Below are 15,434 nucleotides of genomic sequence, written 5' to 3' on the forward strand. Positions count from 1 at the left end.
AGTGCGACACAGTCTATCGATGTGTACGATACGATGATATTGATCTTAAGTGCGGCAAAGACTGTCGATGTATACGATACCATTATATGTATCTTAAATCCGACACAGACTTTTCATATGTACGATATCATTATTTGGATCTTAAATGCGACACAAACTGTCGATGTGCACGATACCATTATGATTATATGGATCTTAAGTGCGGCACAGACTGTCGATATCTACGATACCATTATATGGATCTTAAGTGCGCCATTGTATGCCGATGTGTACGATTCCATTACACGGATCTTAAGTGCAGCATTGACTGTTGATGTGTGCGATACCATTATATGGATCTTAAGTTCGTCACTGACTGTCGATGTGTACGATACCATTATATCGATCTAAAGAGCGGAACTGAAGTTCGATATGTACGATACCATTATATTCATCTTAAATGGAACAGAGAATGTCGATGTGTACGATACCATTATATGGATTTTAAGTGCGGCACAGACTGTCGATGTGTACGATACCATTATATGGATCTTAAGTGCGGTATACACTGCCTTACATGTGACTTACAGATGTACGATACCATTATATGGATCTAAAGCGCGACACTGACTGTCGATGTGTACGATACCACGATATTGATCGAAAGCCCGGCACTGACTGTCGACGTGTACGATACCACGATATTGATCTAAAGCGCAGCACTGACTGTCGATGTGTATGATACCATTATATGGATCGAAAGCCCGGCACTGACTGTCGACGTGTACGATACCACGATATTGATCTAAAGCGCAACACTGACTGTCGATGTGTATGATACCATTATATGGATCGAAAGCCCGGCACTGACTGTCGGTGTGTACGATACCATTATATGGATCTTAAGTGCGACACTGACTGTCGATGTGTACGATACCATTATATGGATCTTAAGTGCGACACTGACTGTCGATGTGTACGATACCATTACATGGATCTTAAGTGCGACACTGACTGTCGATGTGTACGATACCATTATATGGATCTAAAGTGCGACACTGACTGTCGATGTGTACGATACCATTATATGGATCTTAAGCGCGACACTGACTGTCGACGTGTACGATACCACGATATTGATCTAAAGCGCAACACTGACTGTCGATGTGTATGATACCATTATATGGATCGAAAGCCCGGCACTGACTGTCGGTGTGTACGATAACATTATATGGATCTTAAGTGCGACACTGACTGTCGATGTGTACGATACCATTATATGGATCTTAAGTGCGACACTGACTGTCGATGTGTACGATACCATTATATGGATCTTAAGTGCGACACTGACTGTCGGTGTGTACGATACCATTATATGGATCTTAAGTGCGACACTGACTGTCGATATGTACGATACCATTATATGGATCTTAAGTGCGACACTGACTGTCGATGTGTACGATACCAAAATATGGATCTTAAGTGCGACACTGACTGTCGATGTGTACGATACCATTACATGGATCTTAAGTGCGACACTGACTGTCGATGTGTACGATACCATTATATGGTTCTTAAGTGCGACACTGACTGTCGATGTGTACGATACCATTATATGGATCTAAAGTGCGACACTGACTGTCGATGTGTACGATACCATTATATGGATCTAAAGTGCGACACTGACTGTCGATGTGTACGATACCACGATATTGATCGAAAGCCCGGCACTGACTGTCGATGTGTACGATACCATTATATGGATCTTAAGTGCGACACTGACTGTCGATGTGTACGATACCATTATATGGATCTAAAGCGCGGTAATGACTGTCGAGATGACTGACGATGTGCATTATACCATTATATGGATATAAAACGCGACACTGACTGTCGATTCGTACGAGATTTTTAGTTATCTCTATATGAAATGTATCACCATATGTGAAATGCTTTACAATAAAAATGAATTATGTATAAAGAAGCGAATTTTTCCGTGTCCAACTTTCGCAGAGAGACAACTCGCGCACAACAATAATACGGTACAAGTAACACATTATTAATAGTAACTAATAAATATTTATGAAATTTATATTGTGTTATTTATTTTAATTTCTATTGACATTTATCTGCACAAAAATGTTCGGTATAATATAAGAAATAGAAAACCTCAATTCAGGCTCGGCTTTGGTCCATATACTATTTGGGGCTGCCTGGCTGGTCACTATTTAAGAAATAGTAAACCCCATTGAGGTCCCTATGGCATTATAGTGACCAGCCAGGCAGCCACAAACCGTATATGGACCGAAGCCATTGGGACCGAAGTGGAGTTTACTATTTCTTATATTACACCGAAGAGTGTCCCCTGTATCATTGTACAGTGTTTTACCGGCTTTCCGTACTTTTATTTTTCATGCAGCTGAATGCGCAAACGATGACGTATATCGTGTGACGTAGTTTCTCTGACGAAATATTCCAGTTGGGGTTAAATTCTCTGGATGTCGGACCTGGTGTTTTTTTAACAGTTAGTTATTTGTGTACGGCATCGAATGAATGCAAACCGTATTTCGGATTGTGTGTTTATCATACATAATGCAGACCTGTTTACTCCTACGGATTCGCCGTAGTTACTACGGATTATTTGGCTAAACTACGCACTACGGATTTGTACTGAAAAACTACGGATCCATCGATCAAAATGGTCAAATTTCAGTTTTTAATCGTACTTTTGCTTATTGTTTGCGGGTAATTTAACAATCATAATCATTTTGGCTCTTGTGTAGTAAGAAACGTTAAAATTCAAACCTCCCGGGGAATGAGTGCTGATCGATCTTGTCGAGTCTTCACCGAACAACAACCGACTTACGTATTGGTTCGCAAATTTAGCGGAATATATACGATTTTACGTTGCTATTCAGTTTACACATCTCTCTCTCTATTGCGGAGAATACCGACGATAGTCGATGTAACGGGATTGAGCACGCCTGTTTTTACACACGTCCAAGATGGCGGCAAGCAGACGAGAAATTGCGAAAATAATAAATACCATTCATATTAACAACGGGTATCATAATTATGGTCATTAACGCAAAATACTACGTTTGAGATAAAAAACGACAACACATATTTATCAGAAATCTGCACAGTGAATATGCGTCACGGAAACGAGTGTTGGAAATTGGTGTTCAGTCTACTCACAATGAGTATCATTCGAAAATGGAAAGTGACAAACATGATATGATTTATATGTTAGTGGATCTGTTTATACTCAGATTCATATGCATATTCTGCTTTTTTATGTTTGTTACGCTGTACAGTTTAATGAAATAGCATTGAACTGGGGTTGTCAAGTGCAAGATATTGAAAGGTAAACAAATAAAATATATTATTTTAACTCCATTTAATACATCATTAACACAACAAGAACACTAAAGGGTGTTTGTCAATATTTGTTTATGTTTTCCCCTTATGATATTTAATTTAAAAAAATACTGAATTAAATTAATAGCTACTCTTAAAGAGCTTGTGATCAAATGGTGTATTTAAGAATCTATAGATTATTGTAAGTTTAATATGCATGTGGATGGATATTAACTAAATATTGTCTTCATTGTAAGAAGACGTTAAAGCAGCACTCTATAATATAAAAATGCTGTCAAACATGCACTTAAAAACAATTTTAATTCTGTTACTTATTATCATATTTGTAATGCTTAATGTTTCCCAATTTCATGGTTTATCGCGCAATTTTATCCAATTTCATAGTTTATCACGCTAATTTTCCCAATGCAAATGGCACAGGCTGTAACAAATAAAAGCAAAAAAAAAATCACTTAACAGATTAAATTATTTGCAAGTAAATTCATCTAATGCTTTATTTACCATTAAACTGATATGTGACCCAGTCATGATGTTTTAATGCTCAAAATGATTGAAAAGGTTAAAACTACTGACAACAGCCCAAAACTACTGAGAGATGCCCTCCATACTACTGAGAAGCAATCGGTAGGGTAAACAGGTCTGCATAATGTCAACTTCGATAGGAATACAATAAAATAGTGTTATTTAAAATAAGTTTTGATAAAGGGATGGAGGAATAGAAAATGGAAGTGAATATCCTACCGCAACCCAAATTCGACGACACCTAAATTCGACGATGTTCTATTTGTATTGATTAAATGGATGAATATTGTCTTGGAATCATTTCAAAGTAATACAGCCGAGTTTAAAATTATTATTTTGTGCTATTAAACATTACATTATTTCTTTCATTATTTGCTAAATATTGCTTCATGTAACCGTTACATCGTCGAATTTTGGTCACACTGGGATATCGTTTCGACTTTATTGTTATAAACATTGGATTAACGTTGGCATTGAGATAAGCGTTTCGTTTATTCTAAATTAAGTTGTTGTTTTTTACTCTTGTTAAAGCTGAAATAGTGTCAATGCTGTTCAATAAAACGCTTCAACACAGTGCACATTTAGTGTAACCCCGAACGGTCCATATACAAAAATAGTGACCGGTCCATATCTCTTAGGTTTCTCTATCGCATTTTACAGACTGAAACCGGTCATATAGATATAGAAGGACCAATATCTCTGAGGTGTAATATTCTTAAAGAGTAGGCATATTGACGAAATATACATTGCATGCATTGTGTACAAAATCATATAAGAATACAACGAACCATATACATTTACATGCAACGTGTGATAACTGTACTCATGTCATGTTTATGTTTAAAGTATTCTTCAAAAATTGTGTTTTTATTCGATTTAAAGCAAAAACCATTCCATACCGACTTGTTTTAATTAATCCCAAAGTGAGCGTGGTGCTGTATACATGTACAAGCGTACGTGACATTTGTTATATAGGCGAGTGTGTCGTGTTCGAGTTCGCTATAAATAGCTCTGAATTAATGAAGTTTTATTTGTTACAAATAGGAAGCGCCAAGCGTCATAGACAATTTTGACGAATTAAAATCTACGACTCAGATACAATTGTTGTGGACAAACGAATTATTATTGAAGACATAACACATTTCACAAAATACACACATACACACACACACACACACACACACACACACACACACACACACACACACACACACACACACACAGCGTCATATTTTCAAGACATTCATAATCTCAGCAAGTCTTGTTAAAACCTACACATGCACGAAGTTCACGATTTCTTGAAAAAGTCCGAGATCACTCTCTGCTTCAGTGCACATTTCTGCTTCACGATCTTAATCTCTGAACTGTTGATGAGGGTGTCTGCAGTTGCCAGGATGTTACTATCCGTCTCATGTCCGTACCGTAGTTGCAATAATTCAACTCTCAGCTTTATAACCCAATGGTTAGCTGATAGTTGCAATGCGCCGGCTCTTGCCCATGGGTGCAAAATTTAATCAACAATGCAATGGTAAAGGAACACTGAAACTGCAAGATCTTATCAACGTGTACCTGTCTAAACCACAAACTCATACGAATGGTACCATTAAAACAATAAATAATTGCTTTTTATTGACTTAGTTTTGCTTTCGTACGCTGTATCCGCCATATTGGAAAATTTACCCAATATTGGTTAGGTCGCAGAACACCAATATTTTGCACGTCGGGTTATGTGTTGGAGCCTACAAAGTCGATAACGATGTGTTATTCGATACAGAATACACTGTTTCAAATTTAAACATAAAACATGTCAGCGAGGAAAGTGTGTTGAAACATTGTCGTTTTTTATAGGGTGCATGCAAAGGATAACATCTGTAGGTTGCCATTCAGGTAAATTTAACATGTTTATGAAGTTTATTCATTATTTTCCTTAATTTGTCTCTAACGACGTCTGTTTAGTGAAGCGCACGGATTCTCTGCGCTGAACTGCACCCATGTTTATGAAGGGGTGCATATGGACTGCCAGAGCCGCCATAGCAAAAATTATCAAAGGTTCTGGCAGTCCGTTTATATGGACTAGTCCGTACCGCTACAGACGGAGAGCAAAGTCGCGGATATCTTTGAGAGTCACTGGAGGCACTTCCGGCGTTTCCTCTTGAGTCTGGTCCACATCATCGGCGGCGTCGGGGGAGTCCTCTCTATAGCAGTTAACGATGTCTGCTTCCCACTAGGTGTCATGAGTCTTGACGTCTGTGTCAAATGATGTCTGCCCATCCAACTGGAACCGGAAATGCAAGACCAGGTCCGCGAGAGAGATGTCGTCGTCGGGGTACTCGTCTCCGTGGTCTCCGCTGTGAATCCGCAGGCTCTGAAACATTTCTGGATCGTTGACGCTTGTGTTGCCTGCCACGCCCTAACTGTCCACTTGATGGCGTCCAGGATTGTCACTGAGCGACAAACGCTGACAGCGTCGTCAGTCTCCTCTATTGTTGCCAGCAGCGCTCGCAGCATGAACCTCCCGTAGACAGTCTTAAACGCTCGAAAAACTCCCTGGTCCAGCGGCTGCAGTTGGGACGTAGTGTTTGTCGGAAGAAAGCTCGTCTGGACGTGGCTCAGGTTCATGTCGGCGGTGTAGGACGCAGCGTTGTCCAGGAATTACAGGATCTTGCGTCCTTTCCTCCGTATCTCTGAATTCACGCCCCGAGCCATTCAGAGAACACAGCTGACGTCATCCACGCACGCTTATTACTGACGTAAGTTACACCAAGACGCTCTCGTCGCACGTTCTTCAAGCAGCGGGGATTTGCTGCCTTGCCAATGACCAGCGGTGTCAGCTTCTCTCCCGTGGCGCTGTTAGCGAAGAGGATGGTTATCCTATCCTTGTGTTTTGACTCCCTTTGTACCGTCTCCGCGCACAGCCAGGGTCTTGTCAGGTAACGCCTTGTGGAAGAGACCGGTCTCATCGGCGTTGAAGATGTTCTCCAGGCTGTATCCCTGTATGATGTCAGCCGGCTCTTGATGTCCCTGACTGTCTGCTGGTCCACCTCAGCACTCTCCCCGGACACCTTGAACACCTTTACTGAGTAGCGGGACTTCCAGACGGTGAGCCAGTCGCTGGACCCCTTGAAGTCGTGGTATCCCAGTTCATTTGCGAAGCTGCTTGTTTCTCCTGGATCACAGGTCCAGACAAAGGGAAGTTCTGGGCCAGCTTTCGACTAAACCACTCCCACGTCAGCTCGTTCAGTCGGTCGAACTTGCACTCATTGACGAAACGGAAGTTGGAGCCGGACGCATTCCTCTCCCACTGCTCCTGGTAGACGTTTCTTTTCTTCAAGATGTCGCTGACCGTTGACTTCCCGATCTTGAAGCGCTCGCCGAGTGTCTGCAAAAGGAAATAAAGTTAAAAATACGCTGCCCCTTTGACGCCAATGGTAAAACTAAAAAACAAAGATCTTTTTTTTTTATCCCATTGATCCCGTTTCAAAATGAAGAAAGATTTAAAAGGTTTAATAAAATGGATAAATCTATAGCAGTTGCAATCAAATTTTAATTTTCGTTTACGTAATTCGAGACTTAATTTTTACCTTCAAAGATGGTTTTGTTGATAAGTTGATTCCGTGATCAGCTTAATTTTCTCCACCTACGCGACGTGAGCTCTACGCTTCTGCGTTTAGCTGGAGGCTGCGACATTTGACACACCGTATTACGCGTCACTTCGATGACAGAGTGTGCCGTCGAAGACAGACAGTTGGGCTCGACCGCGAACAATAGGTAGGTTATAAATTCGGTCGGTATAATTATATCACGCACGTAAGGCCAAACTCATTGCTACGAACATCTTGTCCATTGACTGAGGACGCCACCAGGTAAATTTGGACTCGTTTTTCAAGTTTTTAAAGAAATGTGAACGAGTTAAAAGTGACAGTTTCCGAAACATCATTGAAAATTACTGATTTTTTTTCCAAAATATCTCAAGTTTGAAATAAATGACTAATATTCGTTGTATATACTTACGCATTTATCCCTTAGGGATACGTAAGCCGAATATCCGCCCATTGAGTTGTTTCATGAACATGTCACAGGCGTCCAAACTGACCCCGTCGAAAAAAATTGATGCCGTAGTAGGCAGATATGTATTTTAAATGATGCCGATGATGGCAGAAACGTTGTAGAAGATGCTAACGAAGATGACAGATTGTCAAAATAACTATTTTATTTATTTCTCTCTTCTTTTTGTATTTTTATACACAAGTAAGAAGCGAATTGTCCTTTGTAAAAAATTCTCAAGACGGGAAGGTTATGTTTGCTGTAGGTGTATGAATATATGTTCAATAACACATACATATAATCTAGCACGTTCACTGGTTTGGTCACATGCCCATACATATTATCAAGCACGCTCACGGTATTGGTAGAGTCTACTACACACACACACACACACACACACACACACACACACACACACACACACACACACACACACACACACACACACACAAACACACACACACACACACACACACACACACACACACACACACACACACACACACACACACACACACACACACACACACACACACACACACACACACACACACACACACACACACACACACACACACACACACACACACACACACACACACACACACACACACACACACACACACACACACACACACACACACACACACGGACGATTGTTGGAAGTGTAGTTTCACATTATTCACATATAACTTACGCATACAAACTTATTTTTTGTCAAAAAAAACAATATCATAAACATATATATAGTAATAGTTAGAAATAGCAAGAGTGCAATAAAGGCTCTAATGCGCTAACCTGAGTTCAAGGTACACCTTGTCGCATTATTGAACTGGTGACCTAGATATTTATCACTTATTCAAATATGTCTTTGATATTGTCAAGGAAAGGATTCTGACAACAGGGAATTCATTTATTTCTATAATATACTAGAATATATATACAAGGGATACATCTTGACTTTTGCAATTTCGCCAAGGATTCGTAAACAGGAATTTAGTCTGTAAAATTCGTGTAAATACAAAGTTAAGTTTATTTATTGATAACTATAATCTGGAAGCCAATAATAGATTTAAAATGCGCTTTGAATTTATAGTCATCGATATCAAATTATAATATTATACGACAACCTTTACTACCTCATTAAAATTGATACTAACATGGAACTATTTATATTTCATTCTGATGAAATGCAGCAAAAAATGCAAAAAACAATATTCAGAACAACATCGATTTACTACGCATAAATTATGACACTTCTGTAGTTGTCGAGTCTAATCAAAGTTATGTTCGCTTTTTACTGAAAATTAATAACTTGTTTAAGACCTACGTGAATAGGACTTTTTGCCAACCAATATTCAAGAAAAAAGTGCAATTCGGGTTTCATGTACCGTACTACTACTAGTAGGACTGACGGTATAATAACTGTAACTAATTATACGTGTCTCTGCTGAGGGCCTATCATCTCGCAGAGGTTGCGTCCACAAGGAGAGGGACCGCCGCCAGATAATGTAATAGGAGAATTGAGCACAATACTCAATCAATCATTGAGTGCCAGTCATGCATTCCCATGAGCACCATTCAACAACTCGCTAATAATTTCGATACATTTAGACGAAACGGAAATTCAAACATCCTGCAGCTCGTGTTTTAATGTTGTTTATTTATGGTATGTTGTTCCAGTTAATCATGTATGTGGCATTGCTGCAATAGGATCATGTACATGTACATATGCTCTTCATGACGATGACATATGTTTAATTGAATTCAAGCGCTTGAGGAATTTGGTAGTAAATTGCTCAACACACTGACAACTTTTATGCTTTTTAAGTATAATAGATACGTTTGGGGGCACATAATCGACGATCATAAAGATCGTTTGGAATGAATTAAGTCGAAATAACCTTTTGTCAAACTACATTTACTGCGGTGTAAGAACAGAAAAAGTTAGGTTTATAATTAAATTTTCAAATGAAAAGTAAATTTGAGCTTGATTATTTGAAATCGTTCGAACAATAATCGCATAAAATGAGGATTGTAATGCATTTAATAACTGCTATCGATAATGCGCATGCGTAAAGCGATACTTAATAAACACAAGGACGTACGCGGCAGTTTAGTTTCATGCAAATTATTTTACTGTAACACCGGTTGCGCATTAGGTGTATGCTTTTTCGGATAGCTGTTTAAAAACGGGATGCATGTCAAATAAAGGAAAACTATCAAGAAATAATGTATAATGAAGCAATAATGTGTCGCAAGTAATACTTGTTTAAAACAGTTTTCCTTAGAATTAAGTAAATTGGTATTGAATCATCATATATTTGAAACATGTAATCAAAATATATTTGCCTACATATAAATTACAATTAAAATCTTTATATACATTAAATGTTATGCTTTAAAGATAAATCGGAACACTTTTGTCATTTTAATTTCTCAGACAACAGCTTAAGATAGCAACTTTCACGAAGTGTTGTTTAAGATCATTTACTAGTTAGAATACCTGATGAATACAATCATTTATCCACGACGTTTGGACCATGTGCGGGTGTGGTTGCATCTTGCCATATATATATGCGAATATTATTGATTTTTGTTCGCATATTTTTTCTCTCGAAACAATTTGATTCGCAAAAAAAATGTTGATTTTTTGTTAGCAATTGATTTAAAAGAAACATTGATATTGTTAAATGTTACTTTCTGTTTTTGTGACACCTTGTACTTCGACGTGCAACCACGTGTAGCACACGGGAACCTCGGGCATTGGAAACACCATTAAGTGCATTTTCAGTTGTGATGAACTGTGTTGTAACTTAGCATTTATTGTTTGACTGCGAGTTTTGTTTTCAATTGTAACGTATCAGTTGTTGTTATCAATTTGATGTTTCAGATCAAATATTAATAATAATTATATATATACACACAGAGAAATACGTTAGTTGCAACAGTTTTCTCACTTTTATGCTCAATTCAACCCTTTAAATATTTGTGACGTGAACCCGCACGTTGAAATAATCGTATTATTTAAGGCCCAATACAAAATAACAACACCAGTCATACCAGTCACCAACGATTTTACATTTCATTTTTATATCAGCAAAAGATGCTGAACACACTTAAAACATATTCTATATGTCAAAAATATTATGTAAACTTCCGCGCACGTCCTTTAAATGCATTTAGTGCTCTAGAAAATGCGAGTCAATGTAGATCAGATCAATGCTTTCTGTAATATCTCTTCACATGAAAACATATTTGTAGTATGTAACAGTTTTCATAAAAATGCAAAACTTGTGTAGGATTATGTTTTTATCGTAAGCGAACTGTGAACATAAAAATGGTTCATGGCATTTTCAATAATCTGTTACTGCTTATAAAAATATATTTATGCATACAAATGGAATGCCTTGAATCGGTCAAGTCTTGTAAAGAATTGCAACTAATATCGTTGCTGTGCCCCTTTAAGTGTATTCTGTACGTATTGTTTGAAGTTGGATACGTAATTAAGCTAACTTTTAAGTTCTCAATACACATTATTAATAATGTGTGTTTTAATTTAAATTTAAATCTACATTTTCATTGGCAAACAGCAATGAATTGATCAAGTAATGTCAAGCATTACAATTAAATAATGTTGATATGCCCCTTTACATGTATTCTATACATCTAGTTTGTTTGTGTTTTTAAGTGTGTGTGTTTTTGTGTTTTTTTTTGTTTTTGGTTCTGTATCATCCTAATTTTACCGATTTTGCTACACATATTTTCATTTAAATTCAAATCTATTTTTGCATTGGCATACCTTAATAAACTGGTCAAGACATGTCAAAAATTTCTATCAATATCGCCGATATGCCCATTTAAATGAATGATGTATATCTTGTTGTCAGTTGGATGCTTTATTAAGCTACGTTTAATGATCTTGCTTTACATGATGTGTGGTTTCATTTACATGTTAATCTACTTTTTCATTGGCATACAGCAATACATGTTCTAGTATGTGTTTTGACCCGATGTTTTTTTTAATAGTATTTTACTTCATGCAGTAAAACTGCAAAACGAACGTGGTGACCAATGTTTTTCTTTCTATATTTTTATTAATTTATAACTCATAAAACATTTGGGTAAATTTGAACAAAATCTAGCTACATGAAGGCATGTAAAAATAATAATGATTTTTATGCATTTTATTAATTTTTATATGTGAAATTCTGTTGTTTTTGTTTCAAAATTGATATAAAAAAAAACATGAATAAATCAATCGATTCATGTTTAAAAAAATTAATTTGTATTTAAATTAAATCAGTTTTATATATTTTGTGAGAAAAACAGGTTGTTTCAACAGTTTTCTCATTAATGTACTCAAGTTTTTATGTTATCACCTTATTGGTGAATTGTTCTTATGCTGAAATAGGCTTGTTGTTCAAGTGCGAATAAAAATTTACTACACTGGTGACCCATCATTTTTATGTTATTTTATTTTTCTATTCACAACAGATGGTTCTAGTTAAATAACAAACAATATTTTCAGATATAGCAAAATTTTTCATTAAAACTGCAGCATACTTAATAAAGGTTTACGATTACCTTTCTACCTCGCTGGCGAACGGTGAACCAGAGCCAACTTTAAATATTAAATTTAACTTTTAACATTTAATATGTGTGTGCTTTATACAAGATGGAAATGGGCCATAAGGCGCTAACCTAAGACTTGATAGACATTTAATGTGTTTTAATGGCCAGAAGCATTTTCAATCTCATTATATCATAACAATACAATTTTATATGGCATGAATGTTCGTGATAATTGCGTAAACAAGTGACGTTAATAGTTCACATGGTTTAACGATGCTCATAACTTGACAACTACCCTGCCCCGTGGCGGTCAGAAATAACATACCAGAACAATTTCCGACTAAAATACAAATATTGTGATAAATATTCCATTATAACATATTGTCGTTAAAAAACACATTAACACCGCAGTGACCGCGTGCTGTATGATGCGTTATTACACACCATATATATAAATACATAAGAACTTCTTATGAACTACTTAAAGTTATGGTATTCTTTTTCTACCGTTCAATATATGTTATTATCTTCATATATATGTGTGTTATTGCATCCCACTCCACACCACACACATTTTGAAAGCAATTTATGCATATTATATCAGTGTATCATCAAAAGATTTTACATTAAAATACAAACAATATTTGTGAGGGTCGATGGCATTCAACTCCACACCGTACTTAGATCGCAAGCAAATTGTGCATAGTATAACAAATTCTAAACCATTTGATCGTCAATAGCTTTTACATTACAGTACACAAATATGTGTGTGACCAATAATTGGCGATGTGTGACCTCTTAAGTCCCCTATCACAGCTACTGCTTCAAGAGCTAGCAATATTTCCATAGCTTTCCTTTGACATTAATCATTCAAATAGTTAATTTAATTGTGTACATGGCAATGAAAGGACAAGTGTGATTCAGGTGCTTTAAGAGTAGGTCTAGTTTGGTTCATTTTTCAATTGTAAATAAACATTTTGATCAAAACAAACATTAAATTTAAGGATTCGTTTGCATTTGCATGTCACAAAAGATAGAAATGCGTATTTTGACAATTCGAAAAAAGATTTCATCTAGAAATAATTATGTTGTTAACTTATTGACATCCTTACATTACCAAAATATATGATATATAGTTTAACAGTCAGTAAAAAGGATGCAGTTGGCTGAATCTATTTACGATTCTATATTGAAACCCCTGTAAATTGGTATCTCGCGTTGTACGAAAAGACACTGAAAAATATGTCATCATTCTTTAAATTGTTTCTATACAATTTAAAAAGGTCGACAATTTATTAATACATACTTATGCGGACTTATTTTTCGTAATTGTCCATACATCGGTTTTGTTACCATTGTATACACTAAGATGGACAATAGGCTTATTAACGGCTTCATAAAGCAGTTCCCAGTAGAGCTTCACAGTTAATTGTATCATACATAATGCCATAGAAATATAAAAAGTTTGGTTTGAAGTTATAAACTTGGCAAAACACATTAAAACTGCAAGTGGCTAAAAGTTCAGCATTTTGAATCAGGTCCCAAACACAATAAATGCTTTTGTTATATAATAGTTAATTCTGAAGCCAAAGCTGATTTTTAAGATGATCTTTTCTACTAAGTTCAACAAATGATTTAAATGTATCTTTCCAAAGTTCATTTTGTATCTTGTTAATTAAGTTTTCAGAATAGTGACTGCCACAGTTGTATAATTTTTGAAAATCAATTATTGAATTAACAATACGTATTCATTTTCCATTCCCAGTGAAAAGTCTACGCATCCATGAACACTTAAAAGAACAGACACAAGGTAACATATATGTCATCTTTAAACCTCCCTTATATATTATTTTATTAGAATATTTTTGCAAATACTTGGTTTACAAATCCACTGAACATGAAAAAAACAACAGTTCATTGATATTAGCCAGCAGAGCATGTGTGTAGCAAAAACACAAGGAGATGATTTTACACCGGTAAGCTTAAGTCTGAACAAGTTGAACAACACATTTTATCGGTGTTTAAAACTTTATAGACCATTTTTAATCTTTTGAGTTTTCCTTTTGTGTAAGCGTAATTAAGTTCTATTATTTTTTAATGTTAACCTGAAACTTTAAGCAAAGCATGTCAATGTGTGTTTGTTCCAATTTAATTCCATCTAGTTTTAATGCTTTTGAAACTAAACTTGTTTTTACCTACCCAAACAACTTTTGTTTTGTCGAAATAAACTTTAAAAGATCCTCGGCAGCGGTTTTAAAAACCTTAAATATACAATTTTTATGTGAGATTATAATGTTTTAATGTATATCCATGCCATTTTTTCGATTAAAACCAACGTATTCAGCGGGTATACAGCCGATACCTATGCCGTATTTTCGCACCTCGCGATCGAGTCGACATTTTTGTTCAAACCGGAAGTGACGTAATCAAACACCACTTGCAGTAGTTTATAACAACAGAATCGATATCAGCTGTTGTCATAGTAAAGATCGACATATATATCGATGGTTTTCTTAGTACACACGCATGACGGCGTATCTTGATTGATTTTTAAGTATTGAATTATGATTTAATCAGACACTTATAAATGACAAATAATGAACAGATCGATGTTCGATTTTAAGTCCAAACTAACCGTTCAAATTTAACACTTAAACAACGTAGCCAAAACAAATAATGTTTATTTGAAATAAATGAATCATAAGTTAATGTCGCGTCATCAAAACTAGAATTGTCTAGACTATGTGTTTAATTTCTTTTACTACTATCCGAACAGGGCCATTTCGTTGAAACCCGATGTTGACCATTCACACGATTTTGTATTTTTGCGTAATTGATCTCGTTGTTGTCGCCATTTACTTCAAAGTGAAAATTATCTCATTTCTGTTATTGATGTATATGTCTTTAATGTGTCTTAACGATATGCCGTGATC

General features: G+C 36.2%; 1 protein-coding gene across 2 annotated transcripts in view; it reads right to left on the reverse strand.

The window, feature by feature from the left end:
* Window positions 1–15,434, reverse strand: part of LOC127832632 (transmembrane protein 26-like) — an 84,391-nt gene that overhangs the window by 17,156 nt on the left and 51,801 nt on the right. Inside the window, exon 1 of one of the 2 annotated variants that reach the window (XM_052358199.1) lies at window positions 2,785–2,831. The exons of the other annotated variant lie outside the window; for it this stretch is intronic. The gene's annotated coding sequence lies outside the window, so the exon portion shown is untranslated. Of the gene's footprint in view, window positions 1–2,784; window positions 2,832–15,434 lie in introns of those variants that run through there. 2 annotated transcript variants of the gene reach the window in all.

This window comes from Dreissena polymorpha, chromosome 5 (assembly GCF_020536995.1).
Source record: "Dreissena polymorpha isolate Duluth1 chromosome 5, UMN_Dpol_1.0, whole genome shotgun sequence".
Classification (NCBI taxonomy): Eukaryota; Metazoa; Mollusca; class Bivalvia; order Myida; family Dreissenidae; genus Dreissena; species Dreissena polymorpha.